Genomic DNA, 27,426 nt, shown 5'->3' with positions numbered 1-27,426 from the left:
AATGGTGTCAATTTATTAAAGGCAGATAGACTGAGGACTTTGCAAGTGCAGTTACTCCAGAGCTTAGTAAATGAGGGAGATCTCTGCTGACTTCCATCATCCAATCATGTGCAAGCAAAAATGCATTTTATTTTTAAATTTCTTGCATATGATTGTGTAAGCTTTGTAAAGTGAAGCTTTACCTCATTTACTAAGCTTTGGAGCAACTTGCAAAGTGCTCAGTCTATTTAATTTTGGGTAGAGTAAGGGAGGATTATAACCCCTGCCAGTTTTTTTTTTTTTTTTTGCCATCTGTGTCCCATTGGAAGATTTCCCCTCTATTACCTGTCTGGGGACAACCCAAAATTTGGGATTTTGTTTTACATTTACTAATGGTAAACAGGATAAATATAGAGAAGGCGAATCTCTTAAATGGGGACACAGACAACAATAAAAACCTGACAAGTGTTCTAATCCACCTCCACTAAAACAAAAAAAAGGTTTTCCTTTAGGTTATACTTTAAAGTGGACCTTCAGTCATTTTTTCAACTTTCCATCTATTAAATCTTCTGCCCTTGTTGTTTTAACTTTGGATAGTAAAACTTTTTTTTTTTCTGCCAGTAAATACTTTCCTTATACAGCCTACTTCCTGATTCTTGTCTGGTCCTTAGCCTAGGCTTATGACATCATGTATAGCTCTCTCTCGTGAGAGTTTGCCAGCAAGGGAGGGGGTGAGTCATAAGAGGACCAATGAGAGCTGCAGGGCTGCAGAGTTGGAGGTGTGCCTCTTTGTGTCTGTGTAATTCCAGGAAGTGAACAGGCAGCAGCTTCAGCTGCCCACAGTTAAAATGGCTGCAGCCAGACTCAGTGGAGGGAGATTTTTGCAGCATATTTGGCAAGTACAGAATCACAGTATATAAAAAAATTAGGCAAAGTGGTTGGAGAGAAGAATCAGAATGGCAAAGATGTTTATTACAGATTATGTGAGCAGACTGCAGTTCCTCTTTAAGTAAATCAACCCCAATGATTTCCCTATTTCCATATTTAGTTTTCTATGCATTACTGATGAAAGCACTGATCCAAAAAGGCAGAGACTACTCCGAATTGTCTATTATATGTTTACATTCCTTAAATACCACATGCCTGGACCCCTACGTAATTACTGCATACATTTAATTATTTCTTTCTCTCTGTGAATTGACTTTAACCCCTTTTCATTCGGTAATTAGTGACAGCTTTGAGAGTTTTGTGCTAAATACTGCAAAACGGTATAGTGAATTGACAATTTCAGGATCGCATTGCGATATTTAGGGAAAATGTGTCCGGACACCTACATACCGCATGCAAGGTGCTTTTGTGAATGGAACCCATTGTCCCTCTGTCCCTCTTTCCTCCATATTTGTCCCTCATTTTGGTCTGATCAATAGCGTTGTATATAAAATTCACTTTTTATCTTTCAAAAAGTGTTTTCCCAGTGCTCAACTCTTTATCCAATTTCTAAATTGCTGCATTCGTAAATTTCAAAAGCCAATATAAAGAAATATTAGTGTTAAAAAAAAAGCACTTGTGGGAACTGATCTTTTTTTTTTGTATACTTATCCTTTAAGAGGGTGTGGCAGGGGGGTGTGTCCTATGCTTACATATTTTTACTACTAGGTGTCCCTCGTTCCCATCTCAAAATGTTGGGAGGTATGGTAGTAAGTCAGTGGTCCCAGGTGAAAGCAGGTGATGTGGGATCCCCCAGGTCTTGGTTTCTAAGGGCCAGCCATTATTTAAAAGAGCTCCTGATGGACCCCAGCTCGCAACTCCAGGGTTCGCCATACTTAAGACTAGGGACTTGGTGACAAGTTGGTACTAGGAAGTAGGTCAGAGGTAGAAAGCTATGTTGTACAATGCAGTGATAATCCAGAAATAGGGATGAGCTTCGAGTTCGAGTCGAACTCATGTTCGACTCGAACATTGGCTGTTCGCAAGTTCGCCGAACAGCGAACAATTTGGGGTGTTCGCGGCAAATTCGAATGCCGCGGAACACCCTTTAAAAGTCTATGGGAGAAATTAAAAGTGCTAATTTTAAAGGCTAATATGCAAGTTATTGTCATAAAAAGTGTTTGGAGACCTGGGTCCTGCCCCAGGGGACATGGATCAATGCAAAAAAAAGTTTTAAAAACGGCCGTTTTTTCAGGAGCAGTGATTTTAATAATGCTTAAAGTCAAACAATAAAAGTGTAATATCCCTTTAAATTTCGTACCTGGGGGGTGTCTATAGTATGCCTGTAAATGGGCGCATGTTTCCTGTGTTTAGAACAGTCTGACAGCAAAATGACATTTTGAAGGAAAAAACTCATTTAAAACTACCCGCGGCTATTGCATTGCCGACAATACACATAGAAGTTCATTGATAAAAACGGCATGGGAATTCCCCAAAGGGGAACCCCCGAACCAAAATTAAAAAAAAAAATGACGTGGGAGTCCCCCTAAATTCCATACCAGGCCCTTCAGGTCTGGTATGGATATTAAGGGGAACCCCGGCCAAAATTAAAAAAAAAAAAAATGACGTGGGGTTCCCCCTAAATTCCATACCAGACCCTTCAGGTCTGGTATGGATTTTAAGGGGAACCCCGCGCCAAAAAAAAAAAAAAAAAACGGCGTGGGGTCCCCCCAAAAATCCATATCCGAGCACGCAACCTGGCAGGCCGCAGGAAAAGAGGGGGGGACGAGAGTGCGGCCCCCCCCCTCCTGAACCGTACCAGGCCACATACCCTCAACATTGGGAGGGTGCTTTGGGGTAGCCCCCCAAAACACCTTGTCCCCATGTTGATGAGGACAAGGGCCTCATCCCCACAACCCTGGCCGGTGGTTGTGGGGGTCTGCGGGCGGGGGGCTTATCGGAATCTGGAAGCCCCCTTTAACAAGGGGACCCCCAGATCCCGGCCCCCCCCCTGTGTGAAATGGTAAGGAGGTACAAAAGTACCCCTACCATTTCACTAAAAAACTGTCAAAAATGTTAAAAATGACAAGAGACAGTTTTTGACAATTCCTTTATTTAAATACTTCTTCTTTCTTCTATCTTCCTTCATCTTCTGGTTCTTCTGGCTCTTCTGGTTCTTCCTCCGGCGTTCTCGTCCAGCATCTCCTCCGCGGCGTCTTCTATCTTCTTCTCCTCGGGCCGCTCCGCACCCATGGCATGGGGGGGAGGCTCCCGCTCTTCTCTTCTTCTTCATCTTCTTCTCTTCTTCTTTTCTTCTCTTCTTCATTTTCTTCTCCGGGCCGCTCCTCACACATGCTAGCATGGCGGGAGGCTCCCGCTGTGTGACGGCGCTCCTCGTCTGACAGTTCTTAAATAACGGGGGGCGGGGCCACCCGGTGACCCCGCCCCCCTCTGACGCACGGTGACTTGATGGGACTTCCCTGTGACGTCACGGGGAATGCCACAGGGAAGTCCCGTCATGTCCCGTGCGTCAGAGGGGGGCGGGGTCACCGGGTGGCCCCGCCCCCCGTTATTTAAGAACTGTCAGACGAGGAGCGCTGTCACACAGCGGGAGCCTCCCTTCATGCCAGCATGGATGCGGAGCGGCCCGGAGAAGAAAATGAAGAAGAGAAGAAGAGAAGAAAAGAAGAAGAGAAGAGCGGGAGCCTCCCCCCATGCCATGGGTGCGGAGCGGCCCGAGGAGAAGAAGATAGAAGACGCCGCGGAGGAGATGCTGGACGAGAACGCCGGAGGAAGAACCAGAAGAGCCAGAAGAACCAGAAGAACCAGAAGATGAAGGAAGATAGAAGAAAGAAGAAGTATTTAAATAAAGGAATTGTCAAAAACTGTCTCTTGTAATTTTTAACATTTTTGACAGTTTTTTAGTGAAATGGTAGGGGTACTTTTGTACCCCCTTACCATTTCACACAGGGGGGGGGCCGGGATCTGGGGGTCCCCTTGTTAAAGGGGGCTTCCAGATTCCGATAAGCCCCCCCGCCCGCAGACCCCCACAACCACCGGCCAGGGTTGTGGGGATGAGGCCCTTGTCCTCATCAACATGGGGACAAGGTGTTTTGGGGGGCTACCCCAAAGCACCCTCCCAATGTTGAGGGCATGTGGCCTGGTACGGTTCAGGAGGGGGGGGGGCCGCACTCTCGTCCCCCCCTCTTTTCCTGCGGCCTGCCAGGTTGCGTGCTCGGATAAGGGTCTGGTATTGATTTTTGGGGTGACCCCACGCCATTTTTTTTTTTTTTTTGGCGCGGGGTTCCCCTTAAAATCCATACCAGACCTGAAGGGTCTGGTATGGAATTTAGGGGGAACCCCACGTCATTTTTTTTTTTACATTTTGGCCGGGGTTCCCCTTAATATCCATACCAGACCTGAAGGGCCTGGTATGGAATTTAGGGGGACTCCCACGTCATTTTTTTTTTTTTATTTTGGTTCGGGGTTCCCCTTTGGGGAATTCCCATGCCGTTTTTATCAATGAACTTCTATGTGTATTGTGGGCAATGCAATAGCCGCGGTAGTTTTAAATGAGTTTTTTCCTTCAAAATGTCATTTTGCTGTCAGACTGTTCTAAACACAGGAAACATGCGCCCCTTTACAGGCATACTATAGACACCCCCCAGGTACGAAATTTAAAGGGATATTACACTTTTATTGTTTGACTTTAAGCATTATTAAAATCACTGCTCCTGAAAAAACGGCCGTTTTTAAAACTTTTTTTTGCATTGATCCATGTCCCCTGGGGCAGGACCCGGGTCCCCAAACACTTTTTATGACAATAACTTGCATATTAGCCTTTAAAATTAGCACTTTTGATTATTCATGTTCGTGTCCCATAGACTTTAACGGTGTTCGCGTGTTCGAACGAACTTTTTTCCTGTTCGCATGTTCTGGTGCGAACCGAACAGGGGGGTGTTCGGCTCATCCCAAAACTGATTACAGACACCGTAGTGAAAATAGAAGTCAGATTACAGGTCCAACAGTGGACTTGATAACCTGGAATGAATGAAGAACTAAAGTTAAAACTTTTTTTTTTATTTGGATGGAGTACGGGGAGGGTTATAGCCCATGTCAGTTTTTTTTTTTTTTTTTTCATCTGCATCCCATTGTGGCGATTTCCCTTTACTTCCTGTCCCACAGCCAAACCAAGAAGTGAGAAGAAATCCCTCCAAAGTGTGGGAACCCCTGGTTGTCATCAGGGTATCTGTGCCCCCATTGGAAGATTTCCCTTCTATTATATTTATGGGACAACACAAAATTTAGGATTTTCTTTTAGTTTCACTTTTGATCATAACGATGACATGACAGAGAGGGGGAATTTCCCTAATGGGGGCACAGACAGCAATAAAAACCTGGCAGGTGTTCTAATCCCTCTCCACTCTATCAAAAAAAAACCAAAAAACGGTTTTGCCTTTAGTTATAGTTGAAACCGAGGGTCAGGGCAGATAGAAGACATAAAAAAGTTAGGAACAATGCCAAGGGTCAGGGCAGGTAGCAGACTCAAAAATACAGGAACAAAGCCAAGGGTCAGGGCAGGTAGCAGACTCAAAAAGACAAGAACAATGCCAAGGGTCAGGGCAGGTAGCAGACTCAAAAAGACAGGAACAAAGCCAAGGGTCAGGGCAGGTAGCAGACTCAAAAAGACAAGAACAATGCCAAGGGTTAGGGCAGGTAGCAGACTCAAAAAGACAGGAACAAAGCCAAGGGCCAGGGCAGGTAGCAGACTCAAAAAGATAGGAACAATGCCAAGGGTCAGGGCAGGTAGCAGACTCAAAAAGACAGGAACAAAGCCAAGGGTCAGGGCAGGTAGAAGATTTAAATAATAAGGCTAGATTCATACTGCTGTGATCTGATTTTGATCCCACTTTCAGTACAATTATGCAGTACAATTTGGATGCTGCTTTGAAGGGGTTCCATATTCTATAGGGCCCAAATCATGCTGAAATCGCACCAGAGTAGTACAGGAAGCTTTTCCAAAATCGTGCTGTGCTCAGTCGCTTTGATGTGAACAGGCACCATTGAAAACAATATGATTTCCATTGTCATGCAATTCTTTGCGACTCACATTGCATCTACAATGACACTATTGTGAACGGAGCCTGAAGAAAAAGGGTCATGGCAGATAGCAGACTCAGATAGCCAGGAATGATACCAGAAGTCTGTACATGGGAATCAGGGATGAGCTTAAAGTTTGGTCCTAACACAGGTCCCGCTATTATTTATGACATTATAAATGACAGCATCCGCCGTCAATGGTTGTTAAGGACACCGGCGGGTGCAGGCACAACCAGTGGCGTCACCAACCTCATTCAATTAAGAGTGCAAAACATGAAAAAGACTTAATCTCCACCTTCTAAATTTATTTGTAATCGTTAATTTTCATTTTTGGTCATAATATAGAAAAGATGTCACATGGGACCACACACCTACAAGGGCACCAACACAGTGGCAGGTGGCTTCTTCTTATGTTTGCAACTTTCATAATGTTTAAAGCAGGTTTAACATATGTCCCTTTCCTGGTTTAGGGGATTGAATGTTGGGATATATACTTCTCTTTTATGTATTTGCATTGAATAGCACCTCCTATATGCTGTATACATTGCTATACCCTGCTAGATAAAAATGAATGAGCAGCTTACAGTTTCTCACTATGCTGCATAGACTCAATATTATTGTCCAGGGCTAGTATGTTGTCTACCAACCAACAAGTGGTAGCTTCAATCTGAGTCTTTTCACATCAGACTTTTATTTTGTGACTCTCAAGAATCGCAACATGACCCTAATTTAAAAAGTTGGTAAAAAAATGATGAAGGTGCCATATTCCACACCACGTGATCACAATCTATTATTATTATTTATAATAATTTAGTAATTTATTTGTGTGACTTAAGCATTCGTTGCTATGGGTTACTGTACAGCAAAAATCTTCGCAGTGTTTTATAAAAGCTCTGTATTGCTTAGTGACATCTGCATTCCACAGTGGAACGCCCACAGCCCAATCTGAATAACTACAGACACAGCAGCCAGGAGGCCTGACTCACCTCCTGGCAGCCACTCGCTCCACTGATGCCATGTGCTACTGATATCAGCGGGTCTATACTAAGATCTCTGCCACTCAGGAATGATGAGAAAATATAAACTATCAGATTCCGGATATCCATATCTGTTCTGACTGTTGACCTATAGATGCCAATCAAGCGAGAAATATCCAATAGGGAATGGTAGTTACCATATTAAAGAGCCCTGGTTACCAAAAATTGCTGGTAAAGCACAGAAAAAGTACTTAAAATGCTTGCTTGCAGTTTTTTTTCATCCATTCCATAAATTATTTATTTATTTAATTGCAATGTGCCTTGGAGCTTGCTTGAAAATGTGACGTCTCCAGAACAAAAACCCTTATAGGGGAGTGAAAATATTTTGCCTATTATCTAGCATAAACGACACCACATCCCTATTGAAAATTATTGAAAAATGAGAGAAAGTAAATGGGATTTTTAAGGTGCCAAATTAGAACAAAATTATTTTTATAAAAGTAAAAATGTATTCAAAAAGTAAAAACAAGACATACAAAGAATAAATGTTGATACAGTACTAATACATATGCTGACTGATTTCATCTCTACATGTTTCGCCTTGATATTGGCTTCTTCAGGAGATATAATTGATGTCAGGCACAATAAGCACTAGAAGTAAACAGAGTTTTGTCGAAAAACAGATCAACAATTGTAACAATTACAGTACATAAATCGATACAGTTTGAACAAATTGGAAATAGCATTCATTGATTGAAGACAGCACAGCAAACAAGTCACCAATGGTCATAATAATTACCTGTATGTTCACAACCGTTTACACATAAATTGAGGCTCCATAATCATGGGGATATCAACAGATGGATCATTTGGTGAAGCCATAGAGGGGGGTGTATCCAAAGTACAGAGTGTCTAATTACTGACTGTGCTGGCCCAGCTCTCCTGTCCTTCCTCACTCCTCCCAATATAAACATTTATGTAGCTACTTGGGAGGCGTGAAGGGGAATACTTTGGAGAGACTACTGGGGCTGATGACATCCAAGATGGTGACACCCAGGATTAGTTTTAAGCCCCATACACACTATCAGATTTTCTGCTGATTTTTTCCTTCAGATTTACCAAAACCATGTAGTGCAAGGGCCTGCCTGATTGCATATAAATTGAAACTCCTAAGGTTTGACCTCATATTATATGGTTTTGGTAAATCTGAAGGAAAAAAATCAGCAGAAAATCTGATAGTGTGTATGGGGCTTAAGGGTTATTGAATGTCTACACAAGGGAAGCTTTTACAGGTAAAACACATTAATAAATTTTGTTAAATGAACATATAAGCTTTTGGGAAGATTTTTGTTAAACAAAATGGTCAGACCAGTGCTGGAACAAAGTCATCCACACCCACGGCAAAGATGCCAAACTGTGAACCTGCACCGCCCCCACAGCGCTTCTTTTAAGGTTAGTGTCAGGGAGCCCCCATCCCTGCAATAGACCATTGTGCCCAGGGCAGATACCCCTCCTGCCAACCCCTTGTCCCAGCCCTGGGTCTGACATATGCAAAGAGAGAAAAAAAAAACTATCCTTGCTATTCTTACTATTCTCAGAAGAATGGGAACACATTAAATCCTAGTACACACGGGCCAAATGTTGGCCAACATCAGTTGGTTCAATAGAAACCGGCCGACATTCAGTCCATGTGTAGGGCAGCCGGTCCGACAGAATCTGTCCGTTTGGCCGAAGGCTTATGACCAAAAAGGGTCTGCCAACCAGCTCCCAATCAACACTCTCAGAACAATGCCAGTGTTCTGGTGAAGGGGGTTGTCCCCCTGTCAGAACACAATAATACAGCAGGGGAGATCGCTGTACTAACATTGGATTGTTAGTACAGAGGCTCTGACCGGAGCTGTCAGTTTTTTTTTCGTTCAACCCAGCAGTTGGTATGTACTAGGCTTAGCTCTCTATCTTATTAACACATAAACGCTCTATCTGTTGTAGATTTTCTAGAGCGCAATTTCAAAATTCCTACCAGATAGTATTTGACACCATCTAAATTACATTCAGTTTATCCTACTCATACTGATATTTGCTAGTGTTGTCATTAGAGCACTGGAAGACATGCACACATTTGTTGGATGTGCCCACCCATTCACACCCTGTGGGACAGGAAAATCAGAGTTTATACTAATGTTTATCTTGAATATATTATCAATTCTTTGACATTGCCTCTTTTAATAGCAAATAAAAATACCCCCAAAAGTCAATGGGACTTTAACGGCAACGTAAAGAATTTTATAAAAGCGAATTTATTGATATAAGCAAAACTACACAAAAACAGCAATATATATAGAAAACAAAATATTATACAGAGTATTAAACCACTAAAAACAATGATATGAAATGGTAGTGATGCTTGTAAAGTCTTCAACACGGCCCTAAACGTTTCAGGACTTGGTAAGGCGTCCCTTCATCAGGGTCGGTTTGTGAAGAAGAATCACACTGTATAGTAGAGTCAAATTGAAAAAAAGGAAGAATATATCAATAACTCTTACATAAACAGTATTATACAGTTGATATTGCGGCAGTGGAACTCCAATTCTGATATGTTTGGGTATGTGTTCCTTCTATGTGACTACTATGCCGCTTGCTCTGTAACACAATAGCAACTGTATAATACTGTTTATGTAAGAGTTATTGATATACTCTTCCTTTTTTTCAATTTGACTCTACTATACAGTGTGATTCTTCTCCACAAACGTCCCCTGATTAAGGGACGCCTTACCAAGTCCTGAAACGCGTAGGGTCGTGTTGAAGACTTTACAAGCATCACTACCCTTTTTATATCATTGTTTTTAGTGGTTTAATACTCTGTATAATATTTTGTTTTCTATATATATATTGCTGTTTTTGTGTAGTTTTGCTTATATCAATAAATTCGCTTTTATAAAATTCTTTACGTTGCCATTAAAGTCCCATTGACTTTTGGGGGTATTTTTATTTCTTTATCTCAGGGATGTGGCAACTCTCATGGTCTAGCTGGATGGTTTTTCTCTTTTCTTAGATTGCCTCTTTTAATAATACCACCGCAATCTCTTCTGCCAAAGACAATAATTCTTTTTTTTTTTTTTTGCTGGCAGACCAGCTGTACCTAGACGTTGGAAGTCTACACGCATCCCTTTGTTGGTGGAGTGGATGGACCTCCAGAATAAAATAATGCACATGGAAAGTCTTGTGACCATAGATAGAGATGCCAACGACAAGTTTCAGAACTTATTGGCAGCCTGGATTGTTTTTAAGGACCCAACATTTTGGGGATCTGGCCAATCTTTTCCTTACTCAGGCCCACTGACTCTATAGACTCTACCGACTGTATAGGACAACCTTTCTTAGCCAGGGCTCCATAGAACTCAAAGGGTCCTCCAGAGGTTGATAAGGGTTCCTTGAGCAATCTCAGATTGGCACCAATGATCTTTTTATCTTTTTTCATCTCTAAGAAGGACATTTTTCCCACTGACCATCAGCGTAAGGAGCATTCTTCCCTCTGACCACCAGTGTAAACGGCACTTTTCTCACCGACAGGGGGTCATTCTGCCACTGACCATATTGTAAGGGGGTTCTTTACTCTGCTGACCACAAATATAAAAAGGGTTCTTCTCCCTCTGACCACCAATGTAAGAGGACAATTCTGCACTGACTACCAATGGAAACAGTCTGCATTTCTTTTCTGGCCTCTATTGTCATTTCTTTCATTTCAGTATTGTTACTGAAAATAATGTTGATGTTTACTGCATCTCTGGGTGTCAAATAATATGACTATGCCACATTCCTTGTTCTTTTATTCCTTCTTCTTTTTCTTCTTTATCTTCTTCTTTATATACTAGATTTATATTGCCCCAAAAGTTTGTGCAACGCTTTATAAAATTGAGGGAGACAGTACAGTTACAATACAATTCCATTAAATTCAAGAGACATCAGAGCGCCTTGCTCATTAGAGCTTACAATCTAATAGGAAGGGTCAAGTGATACAACAGGTAATAACTGGAGGGATGGGCTGATGGAGAAAGTAAAAGTATAGTTCATTAGTTAGAGGTGGGATATGCCCCTCTGAAGTGAAGATTTTTCAGGGATAATCTAAAGGTGGCTAGAGTAGGAGATTGTCAGACAGATTGGGGTAAGAAGTCGCAGAGGATGGGAGAGGTTCTTGGAAAGTCCTGGAGGCGAGCATGGGAAATGGTGATGAGGAAGCTAGCGAGCAGGAGGTCTTATATCCACCTACTGTCCATGCTATTGTACCGTGAGATGTAGATATAATAAATTATTATCAGGGGATCCCTGGGACCTGAACGTTTTTTTTAAGGGTTTTCCAATGTTAAAAAGGTGGAGAAAAGCTGGTAAGGACTATGCATAATTTTAGTGGCTGTAAACCCTTACATGTACTCGGTGAAGTGACTGGCCTCAGGTGATACACAGAGATTAAACAAATCCTCCTATGTAGATTGTACCTGTTTATCCACAGCAATTCTTTCTCTACAGCCTCCTAAAGCACATTTTACACAGCATTTCTGATTGTAAGGGGGTAGGGATCTAATGCCACACCCTACTGTCAGAAACCATGAATCAGACTATGAGACAGAAGTACAGTTAAATCACACTTGTTTAATAATAATAAAAAAAAGGTAAACAGAGTAAACATACTCAAAACATAGCCAGAGTTCAGGAACCGGAACGGATAGTCAGACAAGCCAAAACGTCAGGGAGCCAGAGAACAGCGTAGTAGAACAGCAAGCTGGGTCTGGAGCCAGAAGGAATGTCATCCAAACAAATCCTAAACAGGAACACAGGAGAGCGTCTCTAGAGATGTGACCAAGGCGAAGGCAGAGATCATCTGGGCTGGACGGCTTAACTAGGCAGGACTGACGAGCAGGATATCATCAACAGGTGAGTCACTGTGGAGAGATAGGAGCTGGCAATTAGCCGACAGCTGAGTGGCCAGCCCAGAGAAGGAAGGGCTGAGCCCAGCCCTGACACCTACACAGCATAGAGAGGAGAGCTGAGCGTATTCTGAGACCTGAGTGTGGGAATTTCTTGTACCCACTGTATTATTTTGCATTTAATCAAGTGGAGAGAGAGAGAGAGAGAGATCTATATACAGTATAATATCTATAGATATATCTATATATATATATTATTATTGTTGTTATTATTTTTCTATTTGTTTGCTACTTTCTCCAGGTGTGCTTTGGATTTCTAGTTAAAAACATTTTTGATCATCTATCTATCTATACAGTAATGATAAGTGTATTGTCCAAGCTACAGGAGTAACAGACGCACAGTAAGCCAGGTATTTGATATTCTTTTGTTCCCTCCTCCTCCGAGCATACTAAAAATAATTTGAAATAAATTTAAAGTAAAAAACGGGGAAAAAAAGTCTGGAGATGCCGGGGATTGAACCCGGGACCTCACACATGCGAAGCGCGCGCTCTACCACTGAGCTACATCCCCCAGCTGACTGCGTCAATCGCGCTAACACAATAGGAAGTGTCTCTATCTCTAGCATGCAGGCTGTTGAATTTTGCTGATTTTCTGTCCTTCGCCCTTCCTCAAACTCTTTTGTACTTGCTTTGAAATAAAAAGAATAAACTGAATGAAAACACAAGTGTTTTATATGGAAACAAATGAATATACTTTTAGTGGTATCAAAATTCAGTTTGATAATGTATAATATTATTTGGCGTTTTTTAAAGTTCAGAGGAAAGAAAAAGTAAGCTTGCATTGGCCGGGAATCGAACCCGGGCCTCCCGCGTGGCAGGCGAGAATTCTACCACTGAACCACCAATGCTTTGCATTTTCTTATAGGGTTACTTTTGAATGTTTCTTCACATAGATTGCACTTTTTTTATATTGTTAATCAAAATAAAAGTATCTGTCTCTTAGCCTGAGTTCTGCTCCTAGAAATTGCTGCTGCTCAGTTTCTGTGCAGATCTTTGTTGATCTTGTTGTTGTTAATATACAGGAAATGGTTTCAGAAATATATCTGATACAATAATACTTAAACACAAGTCTACTCTCATACATCAACAGTTTTGTTTTGGAAGCTGTGCATGGTGGACAGATGGGCGGACAGTTAGATCTACAGCCAAAATGTATTTGATGTAGTGGCTGGGCGGGGATTACCCAGAATGCCTGGCAGGATAACCGCCATTGGACACCTCGAAAGGCACCGGTTACTGAAAAGATCCAAAAAGATAGCCGAGATATTTGTCTTTAGGGTCCAGTTAACACCAGAACACTGTGCATGTGCACGTTTCCTGCACCGTGTTCAAAAGGGTGTGTGATCTCCTGCAGGGGGTAATATAATCTTAACAGGGCAACAATAGACCTCTCCTTCAACAGTAGATCTCACCCAGCAACAATTGACCCCTCAGCAAGATAATACCCCCCCCCCCTACTAGCATCAGTAGACTTACCCAGCAACAATAGACACCCACCCCAAAACAGATCCCCACCAGCGATAATAGATACCCCAGCAGCAAACATCAACAGACCCTCCAGAACCCCTTTCCAGTACATACATTCAGTGCTGGACGTGCTGGAGGTGCCGAAACTGCGTTCCCCCGCGTTCCCGCTGAAAAAAAGCCCCGATTCTTAAGCATTTCAATACCGGCCACTTTCACCCCTTTCCTGCCCAGGCCAATTTTCAGCTCTCAGCGCTGTCGCACTTTGAATGACAATTGGGCGGTCATGCTACATTGTACCCAAATTACATTTTTATCATTTTGTTCACACAAATGATAAATTGATCAATCCTGACGTACTGACGGCCTATATAATTTCTTGAGGCCCCCTAAAATGTCAGGACAGTACAAATACCCCCCCCCCCAAATGACCCCTTTTTTGGAAAGTAGACAGTCCAAGGTATTAGTAAGAGGCATGGCAGGTTTTTTGAAGTGGTAATTTTTTGTCATAATTTTTTGGAAAATGAAGAAATTAAAAAAAAAAAAGTCAAATTTTCTTCTTTTTTTTTTACATACTGTCACTAGTGTAGTACAGTGTAGTACAGCGTCATCATATAACAGGTGTGGCGGTGATCAGGGACACTGACTGATGACAGTATGAAGAAAAAATTTTTTTTTTTTAAATTTCATAATTTTTTATTACTTTATTAATGATTTTTTTAACACACTGTGACCAGAGCAATATAATGTTACCATAGTAAGGTGTTTTTTTTTATTATTCATTCAGTCTGTTTTTTTGTGATTAGCTGTGATTGGTCAAAGCTAATCATATGTTACAGATGGGCTGTGATTGGCCAAATTGACCAATCACAGCTAGCAACACAGTTGTAGACATTGGATGGCATCCACTGTCGTGTGATCTGCTGTGATTCGTCCCGGCTGTCACATGGTACCGGCAACGAGCGGACACGGGTGGTGACAGAGCGCACCAGTGTGCGGCACTGCGGTCACGCAGTTGGCGCTTCCTGAGAGGACGTCATATGATAACTCAGGATAACAAATCCACCGCCCGGCCATCATTTGTCTATAGGCCGGTCCTTAGGTGGTTAATGGCACCCCAAAGGTAGATTGTGCACCGGCCCGCAGTCTAGGATCACATCTGTGTGGGTGGTGCAGCTCACGTTTGGGTGAGTACAGCAGCCCATGCATTTAATGGGCTACTGTACTTGTTTTTCCTGCAGGGAAAAAGTCCTTAACCCTTTATTTAACCACTTGAGCTCCAGGGGGTTTCACCCCCTTCATGACCAGGCCCTTAAAGCAGAGTTCCACCCAAAAGTGGAACTTCCATTTTAAGCACTCCTGACATGCCACATTTGGCATGTCATTTTTTTTGGGGGGGGGGGGTTCCTAGTTTTGACAGGTACCCGGCTCCTACTTCCGCTCATGGCGCCACGACCCCCAAGCAGAAATTCTCCTCTCGCCCCTCCCTCCCTGCAATCTTCTGGGAGACGTCACAGGTCCCAGAAGATTGCTCGGCCATTCAGAACACGCAGTGCGACTCGCGCATGCGCATTGCGCACCCAGCTGTGAAGCCGCAAGCTGTCACAGCCGGGTGCCCACACTTGCAATGCCGCCACTGCGGAGAGGAGAAGGTGAGAAACGAGGCTTCGGGCGCCCACATTGCTGGACCGTGGGACAGGTGAGTGTCTGTTTATTAAAAGTCAGCAGTTACACTTTTTGTAGCTGCTGACTTTTAATAAACAAAGAAATGGGTGGAACTCCGCTTTAATTGCTATTTAGCGCTGCGCTACTTTAACTGGTAATTGCGCGGTCATGCAACACTGTACCCAAACAAAATTTATATCATTTTTTTTACACAAATAGACCTTTGTTTTGGTGGTATTTGATCACCGCCGGGTTAAATAAAATGAAAAAAGACTGAAGATTTTGAAAAAAAAGAGTATTTTTTGCTTTCTGCTAGAAAACATATCAAATAAAAAATAACAAATTCTAATATGTTCATAAATTTTGCCTACATGCCTATGATAAAACAAATAAGTGTATATTGATTGACTTGCGTGAAAGGTATAGCGCCTACAAACTATGGTATATACTGTATACTGGATTTTTTTAATAATGTAGTGTAGTATACTAATGGCAGTGATCAGCGACTTATAGTGGGACTGCAATAGTGCGGCGGTCAATCTGACTCTAACTGACACTGGGCTGGAACTTACTAACTGCCACAGATATCACCAGTGACACTAAGCTCTGGTTCACAGTGATGCAATTTGGCATGCAATTTGGCATGTCAAATCGCATACCAAATTGGCGGCAATAACAGCGTCCAAATCGGTGCGACACCGATTCCTAAAGTAGTTTCTGTACTACTTTTGGCGATTTGGGGGTGCAATTTCCATTGATATCTGTGCAGAAACCCACACAGATGTCTCTGAAATCGTCCCCGAAATCGGGACCAACATGACACTGTTCAGCTGAACTCGCATGATTTCATTCCCGCACTCAGTGTGAACCCAGGCTTATACAGTGATCAGTGCTAATACTATACACTGTCACTGTACTAATGTATTTTTATTTATTTCAGGTACTTATATAGCTCCGTCATGACAATGGCTGGGAAGAGGTTAATATCTAGGGCGATGAAGGGGTTAAATGTGTGCCTAATAATGTGTAATGTGTGTATTATGTGCTGCTTTTACTAACAGATCTCTTTGCTTCTTATGCTTGCTTTGCAGGGAGAAGAAACAGAGAGATTGTTCCCTCTGTGTAGAGTCCTGTGTTGATTGTCAAAACAGGGCTCTGGGGCTGTGATTAGACACAGCCAATCAACAGGTCCTGGCCAATAAATCATTGGCCAGGACTTGCTGACAGACTCCCGCTGTGTACAATCAATGCAGGTGTTGGCGCATGCGCACACCCTCAACCCAGAAGCGACATACGGGTACATCGCATTGCCTGCACGGCCTGTCCGCACCACATTGCAGGCAGACAGTCCACAAGTGGTTAAAACGCAGCCACATGGAAATGCATGGTGCTTTAGCGTGCCACATTTTCTGATACATGAGAGTACCATTAGAAATGAATGGTATGTCTGCAAAAGAATAACGTGTGTTGGCTGCAGGAACCAGTTTTACACACATGGTGGACCTGTGCCTTCCGCCTGCACCAAAATGCCAGGACCTCCTACAATGGGGCTAAACGCCCAATGTGCATGGGGCCTAATTGGTAGTTAGGAAAGTTATCATGTGACATGGTCCTAATAGTCTTCTGGATGAGCTCCCATGAGCACCATTGCAGCCCCCTTGACTCTGGATGTATTACGTATTACAATAGATTTATTACATAAAGCTTCTAGACATATTACACAAAGCTGTGGCGTTACATATTTGTGTTTCCAGATTTATCCTTGTTATAAGTGCAGATGAGTGGGAGATGTCTAAGATTTCCGGATGGGAATTTGACATTTAAAAAATATTCCTGCATGCTCCTCCTGATTGAGTCAAGGCGACTGACATAGGAAATGTTCAACTACAGTTTGGGTATTGCTTCAATGTTACATACTGCAAACTGTCTGTGCCATGAATCGGGCATTCTGTTTTGCAACATTTTATACATAAACAAATACATTTGTTATAATTCAGCTTAAAGGATGAAAGGCTGCAAAACATTTCCAAAATCTTGCCAAACTTCCACAACTCAGTGATGTCAATTAACCACTTCAGCCCCGGAAGGATTTACGCCCTTAACCGCTTGCCGACCGGCTCACGTCGATATACGTCAGCAGAAGGGCACATACTGGCATATTAACGTACCTGTACGTTGCCCTTTAAGAAGCGGTTTGCGGGCGCCCACTGCGAGCTCCGTGAGTGTGATCGCGGGTCCCGCGGACTCGATGTCCATGGGGATACCCGCGAACGTCTAATAGAGAGGAAGAACGGGGAAAATGCTGATGTAAACAAGCATTTCCCCGTTCTGCCTAGTGACAGGACACTGATCACAGCTCCCTGTAATCGGGAGCGGTGATCAGTGTCGTGTCACACATAGCCCATCCCCCCTACAGTTATAATCAATCCCTAGGACACCCCTTCACTGCCCCCTAGTGGTTAACCCCTTCACTGCCAGTCACATTTACACAGTAATCAACACATTTTTAATCGCACTGATCGCTGTATAAATCTGAATGGTCCCAAAATAGCGCCAAAAGTGTCCGATCTGTCCGCCATAATGTCGCCGCCATTACTAGTAAAAAAAAAAATTATTAATGAAAATGCCATAAAACTATCCTCTATTTTGTAGACGCTAAAACTTTTGCGCAAACCAATCAATAAACGCTTATTGCGATTTTTTTTTTTACCAAAAATATGTAGAAGAATACATATCGGCCTAAACTGAGGAAAACATATTTTTTTTATATATTTTTGGGGGATATTTATTATAGCAAAAAGTAAAAAATAATGCGTTTTTTTAAAATTGACGCTATTTTTTTGTTCATAGCATAAAAAAAAAAAAAAAAAACGCAGAGGTGATCAAATACCACCAAAAGAAAGCTCTATTTGTGGGGAAAAAAGGATGTCAATTTTGTTTGGGAGCCACGTCGCACGACCGCGCAATTGTCAGTTAAAGCAACGCAGTGCCGAATCACAAAAAGTGCTCTGGTCTTTGGCCAGCCAAATGGTCCGGGGCTGAAGCGGTTAAAGGGGCTGTAAAGTCTCACTTTTTTTTTTCTTTTAAATAACAAACATGTCATACTTACCTCTGCTATGCAAGGGTTTTGCACAGAGCGGCCCCGATCCTCCTCTTCTTTACAGGCGCTATGCAGGCGCTATTTTTAGCGCTATATATCGCCTGTAAAGCACCTCAGTGTGTAAGCAGCCTTGGGGTTTATAACCCCTTTAGGCTGGGTTCACACTGCTGCGGTACGGGAACGCAGCGAATTTACTGCACCAACTCGCACGGCAGTTCACACTGCCATATGCGAACTGCTGGGGAGTGTCATACAATGTTAATGACACCCCCAGTTCAGCCCGCATATCGCACTGCGAACTGACAATTCGGACATGTATCGGATCGCATAGGTGTGAACACCCATGCGATCCGATTCTGGTCCGAACAAAAAAAAGGGTCCTGTGCGAGTTTGGACCGAATGCGGTGCGATATCAGCCATACTATCTGTATGGCTGATATCGCACAGCACAGACATCGCATGTGATGTGAACAGCAGTGCGCTGCGAATCACATACGATGTCTGCCACCGCAGCAGTGTGAACCCAGCCTTAATGACCAGGCCATTTTTTGTGATACAGTGCTGCGTTACTTTAACAGACAATTGCGCGGCCGTATGACTTGTACCCAAACAAAATTGATGTCCTTTTTTCCCCACAAATAGAACTTTCTTTTGATGGTATTTGATCACCTCTGCAGCTTTTATTTTTTGCGCTATAAACAAAAAAAGAGAAACAATTAAAAAAAAAAACAAGCAATATTTTTTACTTTCTGCTATAAAACATATCCAATAAAAATATGTAAAAAACTGAATTTCTTCATCAATTTAGGCCAATTTGTGTCCTGCTAAATATTTGTTGTTAAAAAAAAATCTCAATTAGCGTATATTGATTGTTATTGCGTCTATAAACTATGGGATAGATATAGGGACTTTTTTTTTTTACTAGTAATGGCGGCGATCAGCAGTTTTTAGCGAGACTGCGACATTGCGGTGGACTTTTTGACTGGACTGGTCCGACGGAACGAATCCGTCAGACAATCCGACCATGTGTGGGCTTCATCAGACCTTCAGCTGACTTTTTCTGTCGAAAATCAGACGGACTTTAGATTTGGAACATGTTTCAAATCTTTCCGACGGACTCGAGTCCAGTCGAAAAATCTGTTTGTCTGTATGCTAGTCCGACGGACAAAAAAGGATGCAAGGGCAGCTATTGGCTACTGGCTATGAACTTCCTTATTCTAGTCCCTTCGTACCTCATCACGTTCAAACCAACGGACTTTTGAACGACTTTAGTCCGTTCGTGTGTGGGCAAGTCCGGTCGTCCGAAAGTCCATCGGAGCTTAGATGCTACAAAGTCTGCTCGTGTGTACACGGCATAATTGACACTTTTTGGGGACCAGTAACACCAATACAGTGATCAGTGCTAAAACAAATGCACTGTAAATGACACTGGCAGGGAAAGGGTTAACATAAGGGGCAATCAAAGGGTTAAGTGTGTTCCTTATGTGTGTTTTCTAACTGTGTGGGGGACGCTGACACTAGACAAAGAGAGAGATCTGTGTTTCTGATTAGTAGGATTCACAGATCTCTCTCTTCCTCTGTGACAGAACGACGGTCTGCCTTATTTACATAGGCAGACCGCCGTTCTGTTATTCCCCAACCGAACCTGCTGATTGGCTCCCGATGTGTCCAATCACAGTGGCAGCGGGTTGCCGACAGCATGCGCCTGAGACCAGGAAGTGCGAACAATGTACAGGCACGTTGTTTCGCACAGCCAGGCTGCCCCGCCGCAGTATACGTGTGGTGGGCAGTCCGGACGTAGTTGAAGGGGAACTAGCCCAACTCCAGTGATTTTTTGTTTTGCTTTTTGTTTTAATAGATTAAGAAAAGGTTAAAAAAGAAATGGAATATGGGGACTTTAACCACTTGTGTGCCGCCCACCCGCAATGTACTGCGAATGGGTGGCCCATGCAGGCAAAGCGATGTACCTGTATGTCACTGCCTGCTTCCGGCTTTAGGACACGTGCATGCACGCCCCCCTGCCGACACCCACTGTGATTGTACACAGCGGGAGTCCAATCACAGCCCTGTGTTGACAAGAATGATCTCTCTGTTTCTTATGTAGCGCCCCCTAGTGTGCTACTAGTGTTAGTGTAGCCAAATCTACCTTCGGAATCATAGTTAAAGTGATTGTAAAGGGAAATTTTTTATTTAAAAAAAAAAAACAAACATGCCATACTTACCTGCTCTGTGCAGTGGTTTTGCACAGAGCAGCGCCAATCCTCCTCTTCTCAGGGTCCCCCACTGGTGCTCTGGGCCCCACAGCAAGCCTCTTGCTGTGGGGGCACTCATGGGTGCTCGCTCATGAGCCAGCTCTCTGCACACAGAGAGCGCGGCTCAGCCCCAACCCCCACCCCCTCCTCACTGGTTGTGATTGACAGCAGCGGGAGCCAATAGCTCCTGCTGCTGCATCTCAGCCAATCACTAGGGAGAGACCCAGGAGAGCCTTGGGTCTTGTGCACATTGCTGGACCGAGATCTTAGGTAAGTATTAGGGGGGCTGAGGGGGGAACCGCACACTTAAGGTTTTTTACCTTCATGCGTAGAAGCATTACCTAATATGCATGAAGGTAAAAAACCTTCAGCCTTACAACCACTTTAACTTGTGAGTCTAAATTGAATCATGGGTTACTGCAGGTCAGGCTCATATAGGCAGACCTCTGGTGCTTCCCCCTGATTCTAAAAGTTTAGAGAGATTTCTAGAAGTGAGTGGGCAGAAACCATGGAGGTTGATCCGCATACTTAAGGGAACTTGGCCAATCCCCTGGCAGTCGGCCTGGCAGGGTGGCTGAGCCAGCCCTTACATATGGATGAGTCAGGCCAGTAGAGGAGTTGAGTGGAAGATGGAGTGCTGAGGAGATTGTCAGTGGCCTTGAAGGGGGCCCCTATGTCTGGGGGGGGGGCTCTGCCTTAGGCTGGAGCTTGGGCTGGCTTGGGAGGATCAGGACAGCAGTGCAGTTTGAAAGGAATCTTGCCTGAGAACCAGCAGGAGTAAGGAGGACACTGTGAGAACATCAGCACACCCAGGGATTCACAAGGAGAGAGACTGCCACATGTAGCAAGCCTTTCTGGAAGACAGCATTTTCCATTCCATTCCATTTTTCCAATTTTTTCCATTCCCTTGCCCTGGGCGATCTTCGGAGCAGCCAGGTGGGCTGGAAAAAGCAGCTCGATGGGCTGGTTAAGAAGCAGCCAGGTGGGCGGTAGTTCCTGTAGGCAGTAGAGCTGGGGTCAGTGTCTAAAGTGAAGTTGGAGATACTGACACTCACCTGTCCAGGGATCCAGCGTGGTCCTCACAGTCGTCTTTGGGTCCTGGCGCATGAATATTTACTTTGGGAAGTGAGCTGTGACTGCTTGCGGCTTCACAGCTGGCTTCCCAATCAATGTGCATGCATGAGCTGCGGTTTGTAAATGGTCCCACAGCTTTCTGGGACTCGTGTCTTGTCCCAGAAGACTGCGGAGAAACAAATTGGTGAACCGAAAGTGGGAGCGGGTGCCTGTCAAAACCAGGTACCCCCCCAAAAAAAAATAAACTGACAAAACTTAAAGAGGTGGGGGGTAAGAGACAGACAAGCAGAACTTCCCCTTTTGGGTGAAGTTCCACTTGAACTTTGAATCCTCCATTGGCTCTCCCCTCACAGTTATTCTCTTTTGTACCACTCTCCCCTCCCTATTAGATTGTAAGCTCGCATGAGCAGGTCCCTCTGTACCCTCTTGTATTGAATTGTATTTGTTAAGGCTGGGCTCAGCCCTTCCTTCTCTGAGCTGGCCGCTCAGCTGTCGGCTAATTGCCAGCTCTCATCTCTCTCCACAGTTATTCAGCTGTTGATGATATCCTGCTCGTCAGTCCTGCCTACTTAAGCCGTCCAGTCCAGAGGATCTCTGCCTTCGCCTTGGTCAACATGACAGAAATTATCTCCTGCGATCCTGTTCAAGACTTGCTTTGCTGACATCCTTTCTGGCTCCAGATCCTGCTTGCTGTTCCACTACATTGATCCCCGACTTCTGGCTTGGCTGACTATCCGTTCCGGTTACTGAACTGTGGCTATATTTTGACGTTTGTTCTTTTTACTTTTTTTATTAAACAAGTGTGATTTAACTGTACTTCTGTCTCGGTCTGATTTCATGGTTTCTGACAGTATTGTAACAATACTGTCTCACTTATATTGCAAAGCGCTGCACAAACTAGTAGCGCTATATTAAGAAACAATGTATGGTCATTGTAAATGCTATTTCCATCATAATTTCTATGGTACATGACCAAATCAATGTGTGCTTTGTATCTTTATATAAAAGAAAACAGTTAATTAGAAACATGAAAGTCGTTAGACATGTGCGATTCGTTTCATCACGAACCAAAATTCAGATGACGTTTTCATTATTCGGAGATTCCGATGTATCTAAATCTACAAATCACAAAAGTAACAAATTTCAACAAAGATTAAATAAATTATATTTATACAGCAAATTCATTCATATTAATTTGTTTAATTCAGATGACGTAATGCAATAGTTTGGGTCTTTTGTTAAAAGAAAAGTATGGCTTTGGAAAAAAACAAACATTTATACTCACCTAGGTGGATGCAGCATCGATCTGTTGCTGCATCTGTCCCCTGCCGGCTCTGCAGTGAGAACTGAACAACCAAACACAGCTGATCACTCAGTTCTCCCCCTCCACTCTGATCAGAGAGCAGTGACTGTCCGTCAGTGGCTCTCTGCTCTCCCCTTCAGCGATCACAAGAGTGCTGGGCTGTGGACGGGGCAGGAGGGGCTGACTTAGGCTTTTGACAGATCGCTGAAAGGCTGAGCCAGCTGCCAGTTCAGGCACCTGGGTGGATCCCGACCATATGATCAGGATCTTTCTCAAGCCTGGACTGGCTGAGTGAATTTTAGCCAGCTGTTGGCTGAAAACAGGTCACAGGAGTGCAGAATGAACTGCACTCCTGTGACCTACAGGAGAAGTGTAGCCAAAAAGCTTTGGCTATACTTCTCCTTTAATGTTTGAAGCATCCAAAATAACGTAACAACATAAAGAATGGCCCAAATTGATTTAGTTCCCTTTAGTTTTTATGTTGCATTAACATGTTTCATTGTTATAAAAATGCTCTACATATGAAAGGGAATTATATTACAATTAATACAGTAACGTATAAATGTGAAAAAAAGTGATCTAATAGACCATGCAATACAACGTCAAAGACACTCAATATCTGACCTTTATTCTCCATTAAACTATCAATTAACTGCATCACAGAGACACTCGCTATTAAAAGGATGGACTAAGGAATTTCCAGACGAGGCATTAGATGATAAACTTTTCGGAGGGTATAAAAAAAAAATTAGCAGTTTAATAAGTAGCGAAAATTGGAGGGAAACAAAATTCTTTACTGCATTCAGCTTTCATGTCCTTCTTGATTAATAAATCAGATCACTCAGCCTCAACCTGTTCTTGGTGTGGTACCATACGACCCACGCTACTTCATAGAATGTGGAGCTGTGCCAAAATATCAACCTTCTGGGACCAAATTCTAAGCTACATACAGTATCTCACAAAAGTGAGTACACCCCTCACATTTTTGTAAATATTTTATTATATCTTTTCATGTGACAACACTGAAGAAATGACACTTTGCTACAATGTAAAGTAGTGAGTGTACAGCTTGTATAACAGTGTAAATTTGCTGTCCCCTCAAAATAACTCAACACTAGGGATGAGCTTCGAGTTCGAGTCGAACTCATGTTCGACTCGAACATTGGCTGTTCGCAAGTTCGCCGAACAGCGAACAATTTGGGGTGTTCGCGGCAAATTCGAATGCCGCGGAACACTCTTTAAAAGTCTATGGGAGAAATCAAAAGTGCTAATTTTAAAGGCTAATATGCAAGTTATTGTCATAAAAAGTGTTTGGGGACCTGGGTCCTGCCCCAGGGGACATGGATCAATGCAAAAAAAAGTTTTAAAAACGGACGTTTTTTCAGGAGCAGTGATTTTAATAATGCTTAAAGTCAATCAATAAAAGTGTAATATCCCTTTAAATTTCGTACCTGGGGGGTGTCTATAGTGTGCCTGTAAAGGGGCGCATGTTTCCTGTGTTTAGAACAGTCTGACAGCAAAATGACATTTTGAAGGAAAAAACTCATTTAAAACTACCCGCGGCTATTGCATTGCCGACAATACACTTAGAAGTTCATTGATAAAAACGGCATGGGAATTCCCCAAAGGGGAACCCCGAACCAAAATTTAAAAAAAAAAATGACGTGGGAGTCCCCCTAAATTCTATACCAGGCCCTTCAGGTCTGATATGGATATTAAGGGGAACCCCGGCCAAAATTAAAAAAAAAAAATGACGTGGGGTTCCCCCTAAATTCCATACCAGACCCTTCAGGTCTGGTATGGATTTTAAGGGGAACCCCGCGCCAAAAAAAAAAAAAAACGGCGTGGGGTCCCCCCAAAAATCCATACCAGACCCTTATCCGAGCACGCAACCTGGCAGGCCGCAGGAAAAGAGGGGGGGACGAGAGTGCGGCCCCCCTCCCTCCTGAACCGTACCAGGCCACATGCCCTCAACATTGGGAGGGTGCTTTGGGGTAGCCCCCCAAAACACCTTGTCCCCATGTTGATGAGGACAAGGGCCTCATCCCCACAACCCTGGCCGGTGGTTGTGGGGGTCTGCGGGCGGGGGGCTTATCGAAATCTGGAAGCCCCCTTTAACAAGGTGACCCCCAGATCCCGGCCCCCCCCTGTGTGAAATGGTAAGGGGGTACATAAGTACCCCTACCATTTCACGAAAAAAGTGTCAAAAATGTTAAAAATGACAAGAGACAGTTTTTGACAATTCCTTTATTTAAATGCTTCTTCTTTCTTCTATCTTCCTTCATCTTCTGGTTCTTCTGGTTCTTCTGGCTCTTCTGGTTCTTCCTCCGGCGTTCTCGTCCAGCATCTCCTCCGCGGCGTCTTCTATCTTCTTCTCCTCGGGCCGCTCCGCACCCATGGCATGGGGGGGAGGCTCCCGCTCTTCTCTTCATCTTCTTCATCTTCTTCTCTTCTTCTTTTCTTCTCTTCTTCATTTTCTTCTCCGGGCCGCTCCGCAATCCATGCTGGCATGGAGGGAGGCTCCCGCTGTGTGACGGCGCTCCTCGTCTGACAGTTCTTAAATAACGGGGGGCGGGCCACTCGGTGACCCCGCCCCCCTCTGACGCACGGGACATGACGGGACTTCCCTGTGGCATTCCCCGTGACGTCACAGGGAAGTCCCGTCAAGTCACCGTGCGTCAGAGTGGGGCGGGGTCACCGGGTGGCCCCGCCCCCCGTTATTTAAGAACTGTCAGACGAGGAGCGCCGTCACACAGCGGGAGCCTCCCTCCATGCCAGCATGGATTGCGGAGCGGCCCGGAGAAGAAAATGAAGAAGAGAAGAAGAGAAGAAAAGAAGAAGAGAAGAGCGGGAGCCTCCCCCCCATGCCATGGGTGCGGAGCGGCCCGAGGAGAAGAAGATAGAAGACGCCGCGGAGGAGATGCTGGACGAGAACGCCGGAGGAAGAACCAGAAGAGCCAGAAGAACCAGAAGAACCAGAAGATGAAGGAAGATAGAAGAAAGAAGAAGCATTTAAATAAAGGAATTGTGAAAAACTGTCTCTTGTCATTTTTAACATTTTTGACACTTTTTTTGTGAAATGGTAGGGGTACTTATGTACCCCCTTACCATTTCACACAGGGGGGGGGCCGGGATCTGGGGGTCACCTTGTTAAAGGGGGCTTCCAGATTCCGATAAGCCCCCCGCCCGCAGACCCCCACAACCACCGGCCAGGGTTGTGGGGATGAGGCCCTTGTCCTCATCAACATGGGGACAAGGTGTTTTGGGGGGCTACCCCAAAGCACCCTCCCAATGTTGAGGGCATGTGGCCTGGTACGGTTCAGGAGGGAGGGGGGGCCGCACTCTCGTCCCCCCCTCTTTTCCTGCGGCCTGCCAGGTTGCGTGCTCGGATAAGGGTCTGGTATGGATTTTTGGGGGGACCCCACGCCGTTTTTTTTTTTTTTGGCGCGGGGTTCCCCTTAAAATCCATACCAGACCTGAAGGGTCTGGTATGGAATTTAGGGGGAACCCCACGTCATTTTTTTTTTTAAATTTTGGCCGGGGTTCCCCTTAATATCCATACCAGACCTGAAGGGCCTGGTATGGAATTTAGGAGGACTCCCACGTCATTTTTTTTTTTTAATTTTGGTTCGGGGTTCCCCTTTGGGGAATTCCCATGCCGTTTTTATCAATGAACTTCTATGTGTATTGTCGGCAATGCAATAGCCGCGGGTAGTTTTAAATGAGTTTTTTCCTTCAAAATGTCATTTTGCTGTCAGACTGTTCTAAACACAGGAAACATGCGCCCCTTTACAGGCATACTATAGACACCCCCCAGGTACGAAATTTAAAGGGATATTACACTTTTATTGTTTGACTTTAAGCATTATTAAAATCACTGCTCCTGAAAAAACGTCCGTTTTTAAAACTTTTTTTTTGCATTGATCCATGTCCCCTGGGGCAGGACCCAGGTCCCCAAACACTTTTTATGACAATAACTTGCATATAAGCCTTTAAAATTAGCACTTTTGTTTATTCATGTTCGTGTCCCATAGACTTTAACGGTGTTCGCGTGTTCGAACGAACTTTTTTCCTGTTCGCATGTTCTGGTGCAAAACTAACAGGGGGGTGTTCGGCTCATCCCTACTCAACACACAGCTATTAATGTCTAAACCGCTGGCAACAAAAGTAAGTACACACCTAAGTGAAAATGTCCAAATTGGGACCAAAGTGTCAATATTTTGTGTGGCCACCATTATTTTCCAGCACTGCATTAACCCTCTTGGGAATGGAGTTCACCAGAGCTTCACAGGTTGCTACTGAAGTCCTCTTCCACTCCTCCATGATGACATCACGGAGCTGGTTCGATGTTAGAGACCTTGTGCTCCTCGACCTTCTGTTTGAGGATGCCCCACAGATGCTCAATAGGGTTTAGGTCTGGAGACATGCTTGGCCAGTCCATCACCTTTACGCTCAGCTTCTTTAGCGAGGCAGTGGTCATCTTGGAGGACAGAACGCCGCAGAATGGAGGGAGGAGACCGTTTTATGGAAGAAACAACAGGAAGCCATACAATTGGAATAACTGGCACAAACCCCCATACGACCAGAGGGATCAAAGAGGATA

At 43.9% G+C, this 27,426-nt stretch overlaps 1 non-coding gene across 1 annotated transcript; it reads right to left on the bottom strand.

Moving 5' to 3' along the window:
• Positions 1–12,404: 12,404 nt before the first annotated feature.
• TRNAA-CGC (transfer RNA alanine (anticodon CGC)) lies at positions 12,405–12,476 on the bottom strand. Its single transcript has one exon. It is a non-coding gene; the product is annotated as a tRNA-Ala (tRNA).
• Between the last annotated feature and the right edge of the window lie 14,950 nt (positions 12,477–27,426).

This window comes from Aquarana catesbeiana, linkage group LG06 (genome assembly GCF_042186555.1).
Source record: "Aquarana catesbeiana isolate 2022-GZ linkage group LG06, ASM4218655v1, whole genome shotgun sequence".
In the NCBI taxonomy this organism is placed as follows: Eukaryota; Metazoa; Chordata; class Amphibia; order Anura; family Ranidae; genus Aquarana; species Aquarana catesbeiana.
Note: the sequence above shows the minus strand (reverse complement) of the source record. Positions and strands in the feature narration are given on the sequence as shown.